This window comes from Mauremys mutica, chromosome 1 (genome assembly GCF_020497125.1).
Source record: "Mauremys mutica isolate MM-2020 ecotype Southern chromosome 1, ASM2049712v1, whole genome shotgun sequence".
Classification (NCBI taxonomy): Eukaryota; Metazoa; Chordata; order Testudines; family Geoemydidae; genus Mauremys; species Mauremys mutica.
This window is the reverse complement of record NC_059072.1, coordinates 253,883,158-253,900,230: the sequence shown is the minus strand read 5'-3', so window position 1 is coordinate 253,900,230 and position 17,073 is coordinate 253,883,158. Positions and strand designations below refer to the sequence as shown.

Genomic DNA, 17,073 nt, shown 5'->3' with positions numbered 1-17,073 from the left:
TAGTCTATAAGGTGCCACAGGATTCTTTGCTGCTTCTACAGAACCAGACTAACACGGCTACCCCTCTGATACTTTTGTTTATAAACACTCAATAAACATTAATATCTGCAGGGCATGCTCATCAGTTGCCATTCATGAATTTAAGATCTTTTTTTCTTTTGGGACAAAATTAATATTACATGAAATGGCAAGAGAAAGAAAAATATTTAAAAAGTGTTATAAAAATAAAGGCCAGTATACTTTCACTAATTATGCTGGGTTTTCACAATCGGACACAGGAAAAGAACCCCATGACATTTGCCATTGTTTATAAAAGTTAATCACCATCTTCATAGAATCGTAGAACTGGAAGGGACCTTGAGAGGTCTACTAGTCCATGTCCCTGCACTCATGGCAGGACTAAGTATTATCTAGACCATCCCTGACAGGTATTTGTCTAACCTCCTCTTAAAAACCTCCAATGACAGAGATTCCACAACCTCCCTAGGCAATTTATTCCAGTGCTTAACTACCCTGACAGTTAGGAAGTTTCTCCTAACATCCAACCTAAACCTCCCTTGCTGCAATTTAAGACCATTGCTTCTTGTCCTATCCTTAGCAGTTAAGGAGAACAATTTTTCTACCTCCTCCTTGTAACAACTTTTTATATACTTGAAAACTGTTATGCCCACCCTCAGACACTCTTCTCCACATTAAACAAACCCATTTTTTCCCAATATTCCCTCATAGGTCATGTTTTCTAGATCTGTACTCATTTTTGTTGCTCTCCTCTGGACTTTCTCCAATTTGTCCACATCTTTCCTGAAATTTTGCGCCCAGAAATGGTCACAGTACTGCAGTTGAGGCCTTATCAGTATGGAGTAGAATGGAAGAATTACTTCTCGTGTCTTGCTTACAATACTCCTGCTAATACATGCTAGAATGTTAGCTTTTTTTTGCAACAGTATTACACTGTTGACTCATATTTAGCTTATGATCCTATGACCCTTAAAAATATAAAAATATATTTAAAATATCCCTTTGGTGCAGCCTCTTCCTCCCTGGGCAATCAGGGGATGGAAGTGCTACCAAATCAGCACAATCAACATGGGGATTAAAAAACAGGCCATTATATTGTAGTGACATTCTATGGTTTACCCAGCAGCAATACCAGTGGGCTCTCCACAAAGCTATATGCCCAACCTATTCTTGACTAGATGGACAACGTAACAAGAGGCTGGGATGTGAGAAATATGCAAAACATTAAATACTAACATACTGTGCTTTTCATCCACAGATCACAATGTGTTTTGATAAAGGTGGGCAAGCACTATTAACCCATTTTAGGGCTTGACTGAAACCCCATTGCAGTCAATGGAAAGGCTCCACTGATTTCGGCTGGCATTCATTCCCTACAGAAGAGGAAAACGAGATGTGATTTGTTCAAGTTTGCAAACGGATATAGGGAATAAAGCACTTGGATGAGGCACATTCACAGAGTTTAAAAAACATGGTAGCAAGAAGTTGGTTGCAGAGCTACTTCCTTTGCTTCCTCCTAAAACCAGGGTTTAAGGTTAATATGAACTAGTACAACTTGCTGTGCAGGAGGAGAGCTTTAGGACTACAGGAGGCATTGGCCACGGGGAAAAGTCCCACCTGTCTTGAACCACTTAACAAAAATGCTCTTTATGTAGCAGTGTTCAATTTTACAGCTGTTTCCTTTTCAGAGAATAAAAACAAAAAAACAATTACAACTTAAAATTACTAAAGTTAAAACTAAAAGAAGAGGAGGAAGTAGAGGAAGTAATACTGCTCTTTAAAAACAAACAAACAAAAACCCCTGACAGGTGCACTCACTTTCTTTGAGAATCTTTAAATCATTTAGAAAAATATTTGAGTCTGAATACTTCTTGCTGGCAAGCTAATTAAGTTCCTAACACCATAAATGGTACATTCTTCCCCATCGTTATTTTATGGCTGTGAAACAACTAGACTACTGTTATTACAGCTCTGTCTTTTGAGATTAATTGGCTAACCTGGTAATTGCATTTTTTCTCTCTTCTGTTGAAGCTTAATCTTCTTACTGATTCTGTAAAGCTTTGCTGCTTTAAATAAGCGTCACTATTATGAAGACCCTTTAGTTTATTTGTTGAGCTGCTTGCTACAAGCTACAGTGCCCACAGTAGAAAAGTAATACTGTTTATGCACGGTCTACTTTCCCTGACCTCTTCTATATTTATAGAAAGTGGTCTTATAATTGGAACTTCGTGGGCAACCTTAAGTATAATTGGTGCTACCTGCTCTGCCTATAAATAGACACAAAAATATCTATGTTAAAAGAATGTTAAGGTTGCACCATCAAGAAGTTTAGAGTTAAGAAATGCCAGAATTAAGAGGGAATTATCAGACACAAATGAACACAATATGTTGGGGAAGAGTCAACATGGATTTTCTAAAGGGAAATCATGCCTCACCAATGTATAATTTTTGGGGGGCAGGGTGAGGGGGGAAAGAGAGGGGTGTCAACAAAGATATGGACAAGATGATCCAGTGGATATAGTGTACTTTCAGAAAGCTTTCGACAAGGTTCCTCATTAAAAGCTCTTATGCAAAGTAAGCAGTCATGGGTAGGGCCCTACCAAATTCACGGTCTATTTTGGTCAATTTCACAGTCATAGGATTTAAAAAATTGTAAATTTCATGATTTCATGAAACTATTTAAAACTGAAATTTCATGGTGGTGTAATTGTAGGGGTCCTGACCCAAAAAGGAGTTGTGTGTGTGGGGTGTCACAAAGTTATTGTAGTGGGGGTTGCGGTACTGCTACCCTTACTTCTGCGTTGCCTTCAGACCTGGGCAGCTGGAGAATGGAAGCTGAAGGCAGCACCGCCAGCAGCAGTGCAGAAGTAAGGATGGCATGGTATGGTATCGCCACCCTTACTTCTACACGGCTGCCTGCAGAGCTGGGCCCTCAGTCAGCAGCCGCGACTCTCTGGCTGCCCAGCTCTGAAAGCAGCAGCACAGAAGTAAAGGTGGCATGGTATGGTATTGCCACCCTTACTTCTGTGCTGCTGCTGGCAGGGCGCCGCCTTCAGAGCTGGGCGCCCGGCCACCAGCCGTTGCTCTCTGGCCACCCAACTCTGAAGGCAGCGCAGAAGTAAGAGAGGCCCCCCTAAAATAACCTTGCTATCCCCCTGCAACTCCCTTTTGGGTGAGAACCCCCAATTTGAGAAATGCTGGTCTTCCCCGTGAAGTCTATACAATACAGGGTAAAAGCGCACAAAACACCAAATTTCACAGGGGGAGACCAGATTTCATAGTGCGTGACATGTTTTTCATGGCCGTGAATTTGGTAGGGCCCTAGTCATGGGATAAGAGGGAAGTTCCTCACATGGATCAGTAACTGGTTAACAGCTAGGAAACAAAGGGGAGGAATAAATGGTCTGTTTTTACAAAGGAGATCTGGAAAAAAGGGTGAAACAGTGAGGTGCCAAAGTTTGCAGATAACTGTCTTGAGTAATTTAGCATCAAGTCCAAAGCTGACTGTGAAGAGTTACTAAGGAATTACACAAAACGGAGTGACTGGGCAACAAAATGGCAGATGAAATTCAACGTTCACATACAAAATGATGGGGTCTAAATTAGCTTTTACACTCGAGAAAGATCTTGGAGTCATTGTGGATAGTTCTCTGAAAACATCTGCTAATCATGCAGCGGCAGTCACAAAAGCTAACAGAATGTTAGGAACCATTAGGAAAGGGATAGATAAAAAAAGAGACTATCATACCACCACTATATAAATCCATGGTAAACCCAACAACTTGAATATTGTGTGCAGTTCTGGTTGCCCCATCTCAAAAAGATATATTAGAATTGAAAAAAGTACAGAGAACAGCAACAAAAAATATTAGGGGCATGGAACAGCTTTCATGTGAGGAGAGATTAAAAGACAGACTGTTCAGCTTAGAAAAGAGTCTAAGGGGGAATATGGTAAAGGTCTATAAAATCATGAATGGCGTGGAAAAAGTGAATGTGGAAGTATTATTTACCTCCTTCACATAACACATGAACAAAGGGTCACCCAATGAAATTAACAAGCAGCAGTTTAAAACAAACAAAAGGAAGTACTTCTTCACAAAATACACAGTCAACTTGTGGAACTCACTGTCAGGTGATACTTTGAAGGCCAAAAGTTTAACTGAATTAAAAAAAGAATTAGATAAGTTAATGAAGGATAGGTCCATCCAAGCCAATATGATCAGGGATGCAACCCATGCTCTGGGTGTCCCAAAACCTCTGACTACCAGAAGCTGGGCCTGGAAAATGGGATGGATCACTTGATAAATTGTCCTATTCTGTTCATTCCCTCTGAAGCCTCTAGCACCTGCCATTGTCAGAAGATACAATTCTGGGCTAGATGGACCATCTGTCAGACCCAGTATGACCATTCTTATGTTCCTTAGGTTGCTTGTGCAACCTTAATTCAGTCCCTTTCTGCTTATTACTCCTGCACTTGCACAGAATTCATGTTCCCTGCAGATTTCTTTGCCTCCCTGCAGAAAAATGACTTTCTGACAGGGAAACAAAGGGAAGCTGCAAGAGCAGTCACGCACCACTCCCTAGCTGTGCAAGTACATCATTTCAGGCATCCAGAGCAGCTGGCAGAGAGGTAAATCACCACAGGTATGGGGACACTCCAACCAGTGGCTCCTATCCTGAGCCAGGATCATTTGCTAGTCCCGGCTGGGCTGGAGGCAGGAGAGGATGTGACTTCCTCTTCCCCTGCAAGGAGTGGCTGGGGATGTGTCAGACCGACCCCCAGAAACCTCCCCCAGCTGCAGGAAGTTCAGCATCCTCCCCTGCTTCCTGTCTCCATCGCTCCTCAGCTGTGGGTGGAGGGGTCACTGTATGGGGAGCTGCTCCTCCATCTGCCCAATTCCTATGCATCTGGACCTCCCATACCCAGACACCCCCACCAAGCCTCATCCTGTATACCCAAAACCACCCTAGCCCTCCATACCCAAACCCCATCCCACTGAACCTCAACCCCTGCATCTGGAGCCCCCTCCACCCAGACCCACTGCCTCCGGACTCCTATCCCTGCATCCAGATCACCCCCCCACTGAACTCCCTGCACTCAACCCCCCACCCTGATGCCCCACCCCCTGCACCAACTTGACCCCCAGGCCACTGTCCCCCAATTAGCTGCGCCCAGACCCCCACTCCATCAAGCTCCACTCCCCCAGCACCCAGACCCCCATGCTGAGACCTCCACTGAGCCCCAACCACTTCCACCTGGAAGCCCCTGCAGAGTCTCATTACCCCTGCACCTGGAACCTCCTCAATGAACCTTTGTGCATCTAGATCCCCCCCACACCTAGACCCCCCCCCCCCACTGAGCTGCCTGCACGCAGATTGTCCCACACAGAATCCTATTACTGTACACCTGGATCCCCCCACACTGAGCCCCTGCACACTTGGATCCTGCCTGGATGAGCCTGCCTGTCCCACTCCTGGTGTGCCTGGTGCAGAGGAGCAGGGCCCCGGGGTGTCTGTGGGGCAGGCCCAGGCCTTGCACTGTGTCAGGGTCGGGTGCAGCCTCACTACTGAGTCTGTCCCCCCAGGGTGAGGACACTGCAGGGTGATCTCCCACCTTTGTGCAGTCAGTGGCCTGTGCTCCCCACTGCCATGCTGGAGCCTCTGCATTTATATATTGACAAATAAAACTTGCAGAATTTTAAAATATTGTATGAAGAATTTGTAATTTTTTTGGTGCCAAATTTTTAATTTGGGGGGGGGGGTACAGAATGCCCTCAGGAGTAGCTTATGCATTTTGATCCAATCTTTAATTACATGATCACATATTTTTACACCGACAAAATTAAGGGCAGCATGGGATTTCCTCAACATCATCAGAAAATTCTAAAGACATATTCCCAAGAAGCTACAACTTCATTAAAAACATGACTATAGCATAGATTTAGCTAGTCTGAGAAAGAAGCAGGGAGGAGAGAATGTTAGCACCTCATTCTGGACTGTCTTTTCCCACTACTTCTGAACTTATTCTAAGACTATGAAAGAAAGAGATTAACAATCATACCATGCAACATATCCCCCTTCACAACACCGTCAGCCTCAAAACATCGGTGTTAGAAAGTGATTCCTATGGCTAAGTGTCATACATGTAAGCATATTGCACCATTCAGTATCCTTACATGTAAAGGGTCTGCACACATAAGAAAGTCAGGATATGTCTCCATAAAAAACAAAACAAACAAACAAACAAAAAACACCCTGCCACAGCAAGTCTCAGAGCCTGGGCCAACTAACTTGGGTTTATGGTAGCATGGAGCTAAAAATAACAGTGTAGACATTAGGTGGACCCGAGACCCTCCTCCCTTGCCAGATTTCTGAGTTTGGGATCCAACCTGAGGCCAAATGTCTACACTGCTATTTTTAGCATCGCAGGGTAAGCCTGAGTCAATTAACCTGGGCTCTGAGACTTGCTGCCATGTTGGTGGTTTTTGTTTTTTTTGCTGTGTAAGTGTACGTTAAGCTTGCAATGTACTCAAACTGCTGGGTGTTATTTTTTTCTGCAAGGTGCCCTGGATTGGTCTCCTTTGGTCTTTTTCCTCTTGTTCCCTGACTGTAACTTCATGTGAGATGACATTTCTTTCTCCTACAGCTCAAACAAAAGCTTCACAGCATAGTCACATCTATTTTTTGCTTCAATTAGTCTTTCTGACAAACTGCACTGAAATCTGGCTCATGTGCCTGTAAAGAACAGGATTTTCTCAGAATAAGTCAACTGATTATGTGCAAGATGTGATGAGCTACTGAATCCCTCCTTTGCCTTTCCACTTTTGATTAATCATAATACTTGACTTTAAACTACAAGCTTGCTCATAATGGATGTGGAAAAAAGAACCCTTTGCTCCAGCTTCCAGACAGAAATAAAAAACTCTCCATATTGCCAGGTAGGATTCATCACCAGTACGGTTCACCCCGGAAACCTGTCTGCCAGATTCTCAAAGACTAATAGAAAAATGTACCTAAACAAAAGACCAAAGAAGCAGAACATGAGGCATTACTAATATTAGTAAGCCATTCCCTAATTACTGACAGAATCTAGCATCAAAGAACTGTGTCTTACACCAGTGCTTCCACAGATTGACATGCTTTTCAGAATACCAGCAAGAAAAATGTGAAATGGAAGAAAACAGACTAAGGCTATGTCTACACTGCTTATCTTACAATGGCATGGCTGTGGTGCTGCTGCTGCGTCGTTGTAAGGTAAGATGTGTAGCCGCTCTTTGGCACCAGGGGAGAGCTTTCCTGATGACAAAATAAAACCACCCCGAAGGGGTGCAGTAGCTTCATCAGCTGGGAGAGCATCTCCCACTGATGAAGCAATGTCCATACTGGTGCTTTTCATCGTTAAAACTTTTGTTGTTTAGGGGTGTGGTTTTTTCACACCCCCGAGTGGGACAAATGTTTTAGCGACAAAAGAGCAGTGCCGACATTACCAAAACTCTCACACATAAGAGAAATGAACAATCATGGAACTATCCACTTTCAGGACTAAATACAGAATCTATTGATTCAATTTAGCTTTCCCTTCAATAATTTCTTCACCCACATACAGAACATACCCATTTTCTTCTCACAAACAACCTCTAAGCTAATTCTCCTATAGGTTTGTAAGGAAGATTGTTATTTCTATTTTTAAATACTTGGGAGGTGCACAGAGTACCTAGATAGAGCAAGCATCTATCCTGTTATTCTGACAAACACTGTAAAAGACAAAGAAAGTACAAACATGTATGCTGTTGCTTTTTCAATACCAGTAGTTCAAAATCTGGGTCACTAATTGTATAAAGATGATTCCCCCACCAATGTTGAAGTAATCTTTCAGAGAGTTGCAGACCCAAACAGTCTACTCAGCGATTACTACTATGGAAGCTAAAGATGCTGCTGTAATTAAAAAGAAGAGCTCGTAATACCATCTACTTATGGAGGATGCAACCTTCTTGGAGTCCTCATCCAAAGATGATCTATCGCTTAATCAAGGATACCTTTGAAACATGAACCTGAATGCCCGTCTCACAAATCAAATTTCTCTTACTCATTCCTGGTAAAGTGGCAGAATGAAGAAATGACACCCCCTTGAACCAGGTGTATAGGTGAAAAGATTTTTAGCAGAGCCACAAAGACCAATCTGACCACTGTTTCCTGGTGGGAAATGGAGGAACTGCTAGATGAAATGACTGAAAGTTCCTCCACTCTTCTGGAACAAAAACTGTCCATAGGAAAATAGTCCTGAGCACAGGCAAACTCTCAAACATTAGTGCTTAGAGCTCAAAAGTAGGATCCATTAGGATGTTCAGAACAAGCTTCAGGTCCAAGGAAGAAAGAGACCTCATTCTGAACCTGGTTGCTGTCTCTATGATTCTGACCATCTGTGGGTGTAAAGTGACCAAGGAACAATTAAGCCTGTCCCTTTGAACAACTGTGTCATCCAAGAGCTAAGATTCAAACCTTTATTCAGACCACCCGTGACAAGACCCAGAAGGCCTGGAGCACAGGTGAGATTAACCTCTCTAGTCCTATACCAAGCAAACCTTAAAGATACTCCAACTTCCAGACTCAGTAATAAGATCATGAGGTGTAGATTAAAATAGGCAGAACCATGGTGAATCCCAAAGTCTGAAAAATCACTCTAAAAAAAGTCTTGTCAAGTTTTCCTGGTGAACTATATGACAAAACAAATCCCACCTGGAAGATATAGGAAACATTCAAATGAAATTTAACAATTCTAAACACCACATCTGCCAGGTCTAGGATGGAGCCATTAAGATGGCTATGGCAAGAGCCCTTGCAACCCTTTGCAAAAACCTGCCCACAGCTGAGAGAGGGCATCAGCTCTAAGGGCCAAAAAGTCCCTGGAGCTGACATAGTAGTCTACCTGATCTCTGCTCTCCCAGGCAATCACCAGGTGTACTTGAGAGTGCTCCATTTCATGCAGACCTCCTAAAGAAGTTCCACTCTCCACGGCAAATTTGATAGATTTGGTGTTCAGGTCCCCGGTAATATAAATCAGTGAGGGGGAGATAAGGATTTTTTTCCCCTAGCTCACAGAATGCAGAACTCAGTCACTATGCCTCTGCTCTGTCTTCCCTACAACTCAGTGGTCCAAAATACCTTTACAGCCACTGGGAGAAGGCTGCTATGGGTCCCTCCCCTTCTCACATGACTCCTTTAGGTAGAGAAACATCTACGGGTAAAGCCTCTCCAACACCTGCCCCAACACAGAAGGCTCAAAACTTAGGAAATATACTGAAATCTGAGCCTGAGAAAGTTGGTCTGTTCCCTTATAATCCCAGCAAAGAACTTTAAGAGATTCAATTCCCAAAGTACTGACCCCAAAAGGAAGTATTAGGATCTAGAGGAAAGACCTGGGTGTTGTCCTTTATCAGTTATACTTCTAATGAAGAGTATGTTACTTGGGTGAAGTAGATGCTAGTTCAGCTCCATGTTAGGTAGAGGAGGACTTTGGTGCCTGCCTCTAAGAAAGATAGGAACACTGTACTGATACACAGGTAGTAGCATTTTCTTGAATTTGGGTGGCATAGTATACTTCTCCTTAGCGATCAGAAAAAAAAAATAGCACCTGTTGTACCAAAAGGGAAATAAGCTCTCTTTGTGCACCATATCTTCACCTGTACCAAAACCTCTTCTGTTTAATTAAACTGTAGTTATGGGGTTGATGCAGAATTTTCCAAGTGAGTTTCTTTGGCTTGTGTTATGCAGGAGGTCAGACTAGATCATAATGGTCTCTTCTGGTGTTAAAAAATAAAATAAAATCTATGATTCAAACATGAACTCCAGGATTGAAGTATTTGTCGTACAGATGAAAGTGTGATTTGAATGAAAAGGGAAGCAGAGATCATCACTGTACCACACTGACTGTCCATAAACTCTAATGTGGTGGAAGTGGTTGGCTTGGCTCTGCAGAAACGCCATAAGGAAAGGCTTCAAATGTTTTTGGTAAGAGACGTGGGAAAATGGGGCTTGTAAATTCATGAGACAATTCCTGAGTCTTTTGTTAATATGACATGACTAGTCACTAGGCCACCCACAAAGAAACAGCTCCATATGGAGCTGTGGTAGATAGATAAAAACAAACCAGTTATCTAAAAAGAAAACACATTAAAATAGCCATGTGAAGAGTGAGAAGAGGATAAAAAAAAGAAAAAGAAAAAGCTAATTCAAAAGCTTTACTGTGTCAGACTGAGTCATTTATATTTGCTACAACAGGAAGTAACCTGGATTTCTCAGCTGATACTGACACACTTACAGGGTGCTGACAGCATAAATTTTACTACAATTTCCTATTTCTATCTACTGGTATGGGGCTATATGCTGTACTTAGTGACCACACCGACCTAGGGAACACAGAAGAAAATACTGTTTCAAACAGCTCTGAATAAACTAATAATGACTTTAGATTATAAAAAAGAAAATTTTGCAGGCCAGTCAATAATGAAGGTGAGTTTTTAATCAATGTTATGATAATGGAACATTTAAAAAGAAAATCAACGCTTGCATCCTACAGTTTCTATGTATAGGCCTGCTCATAGACTAAATTCCAGGAACCTAAGCATTACTTGCCACACTGAGAGCTCAGTCCTGCCTTTATCCTAAACTTTGTAAAAAGAGCTGTTGTGTATGGATATATACAATATTTAATGTTTTAGAAACATCTGGAATATTTAATGACATGAACCAGTGGATGAAAATTTTGAACAGCATATAGCCTTCTTAGCAGAATTTCACATCCAAAGAGCATTAGAAAAACAACTGTCATATGGTGAAAATTTGCTGCAATTTACCATCACAAGCAACCCTGCCAACCGTAATAGGGAAGGCACTGACAAGACCAAAGGGCTCACACCCAAAAGAATGAGGTTGTCACTCAGGGCCTCAAGTTTTTGCTTTTATGTTTACATTTGTTTTTAAACACAGTTAAAGGCATCTAAAGCTCCTGATACCTTTTCGTCTATTATGAATCTAAATAAAAAACTGATGGTCGTGGGAGAGAATCTTTATAGTTGCAAAGGTAACCTTCAGAAAGTGAATCAATGCACCACTTCCAGAGCCTGCAGACATCCACTATGGCCTAAGTCTACACTTAGGATTTATGTATCAGAGGTGTAGCCGTGTTAGTCTGGACCCATAAAAAGCGTCAGAGTCCTGTGGCACCTAATAGGCTAACAGACTACTGGAGCATAAGCTTTTGTGGGGAATAACCACTTTGTCAGACGCATGTGAGTATTCACCAACGAAAGCTTGTGCTCCAATACGTCTGTTAGTCTATAAGGTGCCACAGGACTCTTTGTCACTTAAAATTTAGGTTATCATAGCTACAGTGCTCAGGGCTGTGAAAAATCCATACCTCTGAGCACTGTAGCTATGCTGACCTAACCCCTTGTGTAGACAAAGCTAGGTCAATCCAAGAATATTTCTGTTGATCTAGCTATTGTTGCTCAGGAAGGAAGTATTCCTACAGCGACACAATAAAACCCTTCCATCACTGTATACTGTGTCTACACTATGGGGTTATACTATAATAGGTTATTTTGAACTCCACTCCTGTCCTTTGACTGTTTGCAACCCCTCCCATCTTGGTGTCATCTGCAAATTTTATAAGTAAGCCTGTCAATTAATCTCCGTTAACTCACGCGATTAACTCAAAAAATTAATCACAATTAATCGCAGTTTTAATTACACTGTTAAATAAGAAACTACCAATTGAAATATATTAAATATTTTGGATGCTTTTCTAGTTTCATATATATCTTGTATTCTGTGTTGTAATTGAAATCAAAGTGTATATTTTGATTACAAATATTTGCACTGTAAAAATGAACAAAAGAAACAGTATTTTTCAATTCACCTCATACAAGTACTGTAGTGCAATCTCTTTGTCCTGAAAGTGCAACTTACAAATGTAGAATTTTTTGTTATATAGCTACACTCAAAAACAAAACAATGTAAAACTTCAGAGGCTACAAGTCCATTCAGTCCTACTTCTTTTTCAGCCAATCGCTAAGACAAACAAGTTTGTTTACATTTACAGGAGATACTGCTGCCTACTTCTCACTTTGAGGTGACATTGTAAATAAGAACAGGTGTTCACAGAGCACTTTTGTAGCCAGCAAGATATTTGTGTGTCAAATATACTAAACATTCATATGCCCCTTCATGCTTCGGCCACCATTCCAGAGGACATGCTTCCATGCTGATGACGCTTGTTAAAAAAATAATGCGTTAATTAAATTTGTGACTGAACTCCTTGGGGGAGAACTGTATGTCTCTTGCTTTGTTTTACCTGTATTCTGCCATATATTTCATGTTATAGCAGTCTCGAGTGATGACCCAGAGATGTTGTTCATTTTAAGAACACTTTCACTTCAGATTTCACAAAACAAAGAAGATACCAATGTGAGATTGCTAAAAATAGCTACAGCACTCGACCCAAGATTTAAGAATGTCAAGTGCCTTCCAAAATCTGAGAGACAGGAGGTAGGGTGCATGCTTTCAGAAGTCTTAAAAGAGCAACACTCTGATGCAGAAACTACAGAACCCAAACCACCAAAAAAGAAAATCAACCTTCTGCTGGTAGCATCTGACTCAGAAAATGAAAATGAACATGCGTCAGTCCACACTGGTTTGGATGTTTTTTGAGCAGAACCCATCATCAACATGGATGCATGTCCGCTGGAATGGTGGTTGAAGCATGAGCATCTGGCACATAAATATCTTGCAATGCTGGCTACAACAGTGCCATAAGAACACCTGTTCTCACTTTCAGGTCACACTGTAAACAGGAAGTGGGCAGCAGCATCTTCTAAAAATGTAAACAAACTTGTTTGAGCAATTTGACTGAACAAGAAGTAGGACTGAGTGGACTTGCAAGCTCTAAAATTTTACATTGTTTTATTTTTGAATGCAGTATTTTTGTACATAATTCTATATTTGCAAATTCAACTTGCATGATAAAGAGATTGCATTACAGTACTTGTATTAGGTGAATTGAAAAATACTATTTCTTTTGTGTTTTTACAGTGAAAACACTTGTAATCAACAGTAAATATATAGTGAGCACTGTACACTTTGTATTCTGTGTTGAAATTGAAATCAATATATTTGAAAATGTAGAAGGCATCCAAAAATATTTAAATAAATGGTATTCTATCATTGTTTAACAGTGTGATTAATCGCAATTAATTTTTTTAATCGCTTGACAGCCCTATTTATAAGCACACTCTCCACTCTGTTATAGAAGTCATTAGTGAAAGTGTTGAAAAGTATCAGGACAGACCCTGGAGGGACCCCACTAGATATGCCCTTCCAGTTTAACAGCAAACCATTGAAAACTACTCTGGAGTATGGTCTTTCAACTGGGTATGCACCCACCTTAGAGTAATTTCATCTAGAACATATTTCTCTAGTCTGCTTATCAGAATGTCATGTAGGACTGTGTCAACTCCTTACTAAAAATCAAGATATTTCACATTCACTGCTTCCCCCATCCACTAGGCTAGTAACCCTGTCCAAGAAGGAAATTAGGTTGGTTAGGAATAATTTGTTCCTGACAAATCCATATTGGCTATTGATCATACCCTACTGTCCTTCTAGGTATATTAAACAGTCAGTTTGTAAAATTTGTTCCAGTACCTTTCCAGGTATCAAAGTTAGGCTGACTAGTTTATAATTCCTCGGGTCTTCTTTATTCCTCTTTTTAAGGATAGGTACTATATATTTGCCCTTCTTCAGTCCTCCAGGATCTCACCTGTCCTCCATGACTTCTCAAAGATAATTGCTAATGGTTCTGAGATTGCTTTAGCTAGTTTCTTAGGTACCCTATGGTGAATTTCATCAGTCCCTGCGTTCTCGAATACACCCAATTTATCTAAATATTCCTTAATCTATTCTTTCACTCTTATTGTTAATGTTAATTGTGTTGAATATCTGGTCACAATTAACCTTTTTAGTGAGGATAGAAGCAAAAATAGATGTTGAACACCTCAGCCTTCTTGATGTCATCCATTATTAGCTCACATTCCCCACTAAGTAGTGGATCTAGGCTTTCCTTTGTCTTTCTCTTGCTTCTAATGTATTTATAGACCCTCTTCTTATTGCCTTTTATGTCCCTTGCTAGGTGTTACTCATTTTGTGCCTTAGCCTTTCTGATTTTGTCCCTATGCACTTACACTATTGTTTTGTATTCATCAATACAATTTGTCCATGTTTCCATTTTTGTAGGATTCCTCTTTTTATTTTCAAGTCATTAAAGAGCTCCTGATAGGAAAAATAGTAAGAGATCATTATGGCTCCATCTTTCCTTCCCATCAGGATAGTTTGCAGCTGTGTCTTTAAAACTCTCTCTTTCAGAAACTGCCAGCTCTACTATACAACGTAGCTGAGTCCCCACTACATTATAAGCTCTCGAGTCAGCAGCACTCGAGCTTCAACTCTGATGGGCCAGCTAGCTGAATTTAAAGAACTACTTAACTCAAGCTCAAGACTTGTATTCTGGACTTCCTCCCAATTAAACCCACAGTGGACCAAAGTTCAGACCTGATGAAAGTGGGTGTATCTCCACTAAAATCAAAAGAATTACACTTGCTTAAACTTGCCTGAATTTGATCCTTTTCTTAAAAATACTAAAAAAGTTAAATTTCCAAAGGCTGAAAAACCTATATAAAAAACCTACAATCTTTCAAAAAACCCAACACTACCCAATTCAAATAATATCAAGCATTACCAGAATTGCTGACGTTCCCAGTATAGTCATCAGTTTCTAGAGTCCTCTTTAGATTAATTTTCATTTCTGCTCTTCTCAGTTTTGTCTCATAAGTATTTCAAGACATTCAGGTGTTCCTTACCTAAAATACCATTTTTCAGGATAGAGAGATACCATATACCTATCGGCCTATCCAGGGTCAGTAGCTAACTCCTTTCTCCTCAGACCAGATAAATTGGGGTATTAGAAAACTGTTCAATTCCATTTTTTTCTGGGCCACATACGCAAGAATATCCATTGCTGTAATTCTGATTGCAGTGCCTTTCCTATTTCTTGGTACAGATTTAGGTAAATGTCTTCTGTAATATATTTTAAATATATTGGTTCCTCTTTTGCATTTAAGCCAACTGAAACAGCAAGTGGCTTGTAATATACTCTTTCTTTAGGTATTCCAAGAAGTCAGATATTATGCAAACTTAACTTGTGTTTGATAAGTTTTGCTCTGTCTCAAAGCACTACGATTTTTAATAAATGGTATGTAAGACTTCATGCATTTTAGAACATAAACGTTTAACTGTTGAGCTTTAGCTCTACTAAAAGTCACATAGCCAATGCTTTACTCTGTCAATTTTAAAGTGGATTGATTCAAATTGCTTAGGAGCCCTCACAATAAGATGTTGGTTGCAGAGCTTTGCCAGACACTTAAGCTGCATGATGGTATCTTGTCTGTATGACAGTGGCAAGAAAAAAATATTTGGTGAGAGGGACAACACCTAAAGGAAAATAAAGCTGATAAAACTCATCATAGTTGAATAAAACCTCCAAAGCCAGTGGGGAAGGCAAGAACCAGACACTCAAAGTCAAACCAAGGAAAGAATGAACAAACCTCTCAACCAAGATTGTCTGAAACAGTTTTTGCTCCTATTCTTGTCCGTCTTCACTCTCCTTCCCCTCAAGCTATTTTTTCATAGTAAAAATGTCTGTTAACATCCACACCAATTTCAAAGTGATACACAATTAAAGTGTCTGGAATAAGTGACTACTTTCTCCCAAATAATGTGCATATAGCAAAAGAGAATGATGACAATATTGTTACATTGATGACAATACAGTAAATGTTTTGTTAGCCCTCATGTTAGCTGGTTTTACCAAGCTGTTGTCTGCTCCATGGATAAATTCCTTTAGTATCTGTTGGACAAAAACTTACTAATTTATTTAATGCCAAAGGTTTGATACTTTATCTACTTATAAACTAGGTAAACACCCTTGACTTGACAAAAGTCATAAGGAAACAGCAGGTGAGAAAAGATATATTTACAGTACTGCATCAGGCAGTGAGTAAAGAATACCAGTTGTTATACTGACAGCAACAGCATGGTATGGGTTCTGATGAACTGTCAGAGTCTTGTTAAGAGAACTGTAAAAAAACGATACAGCAGGGGTGAGCAACCTCTGGCATGCGGCTCGCCAGGGTAAGCACCCTGGCAGGCCAGGCCAGTTTGTTTACCTGCCGCGTCGGCAGGTTTGGCCGATCGCAGCTCCCACTGACCAACGAGTTCGCTGTCCCAGGCCAATGGGGGCGGCAGGAAGCCGTGGCCAGCACATCCCTCACCCACGCCACTTTCCGCTGCCCCCATTGGCCTGGGACAGCAAACCGCGGCCAGCGGGAGCCGCGATCGGCCAAAACTGCCGACGCAGCAGGTAAACAAACTGGCCCAGCCTGCCAGGGTGCTTACCCTGGTGAGCTGCGTGCCAGAGGTTGCCAAACCCTGCGAAACTGTATGCTGATATCTACCTACCAACTTGGAGCTGATCCTACGTTTTATGCCAAATTGGATCAAAATAAAATATGATACCAAAGCAGGCCTACTTTAGTGTCAGCCTACAATTTTCACCTTTGTGTAAAGTTTTTGTTCAGGATAGTGGGGTTTCCAAGGGTTTGCCTCCGCTTTGGGATGAATAGAGCAGCAGAAGTTTAGTTCGTGCTGAACAAAACAAGGAAGACAATGTGATATTCACACCAGAGCAGCTTACAGTCTAAGTATCACCTTTAATACTAGTTATAGGTTTGTGTTAATTTTTCTAAGGACCTTCTTACCATGTGCACCTATACACTGAATTTATTTAAATTCATAGAGTAGATATTATGTCAAACGTGCTAGGAAACCTAGCTAATTTACCTCACCCAAGGCAATATTAAAGAAAAGATTAAATGGGGGGGCGGAGGCACAGAAATTATTAAGTGAACTTTACTATAGTCACCATTTGCAACTAGTGACTACTAT

At 40.9% G+C, this 17,073-nt stretch overlaps 1 protein-coding gene across 4 annotated transcripts in view; it reads right to left on the bottom strand.

The window, feature by feature from the left end:
- The window catches only part of DCUN1D2 (defective in cullin neddylation 1 domain containing 2), a 55,663-nt gene that overhangs the window by 21,829 nt on the left and 16,761 nt on the right, over nt 1-17,073 (bottom strand). The window lies entirely within an intron of this gene.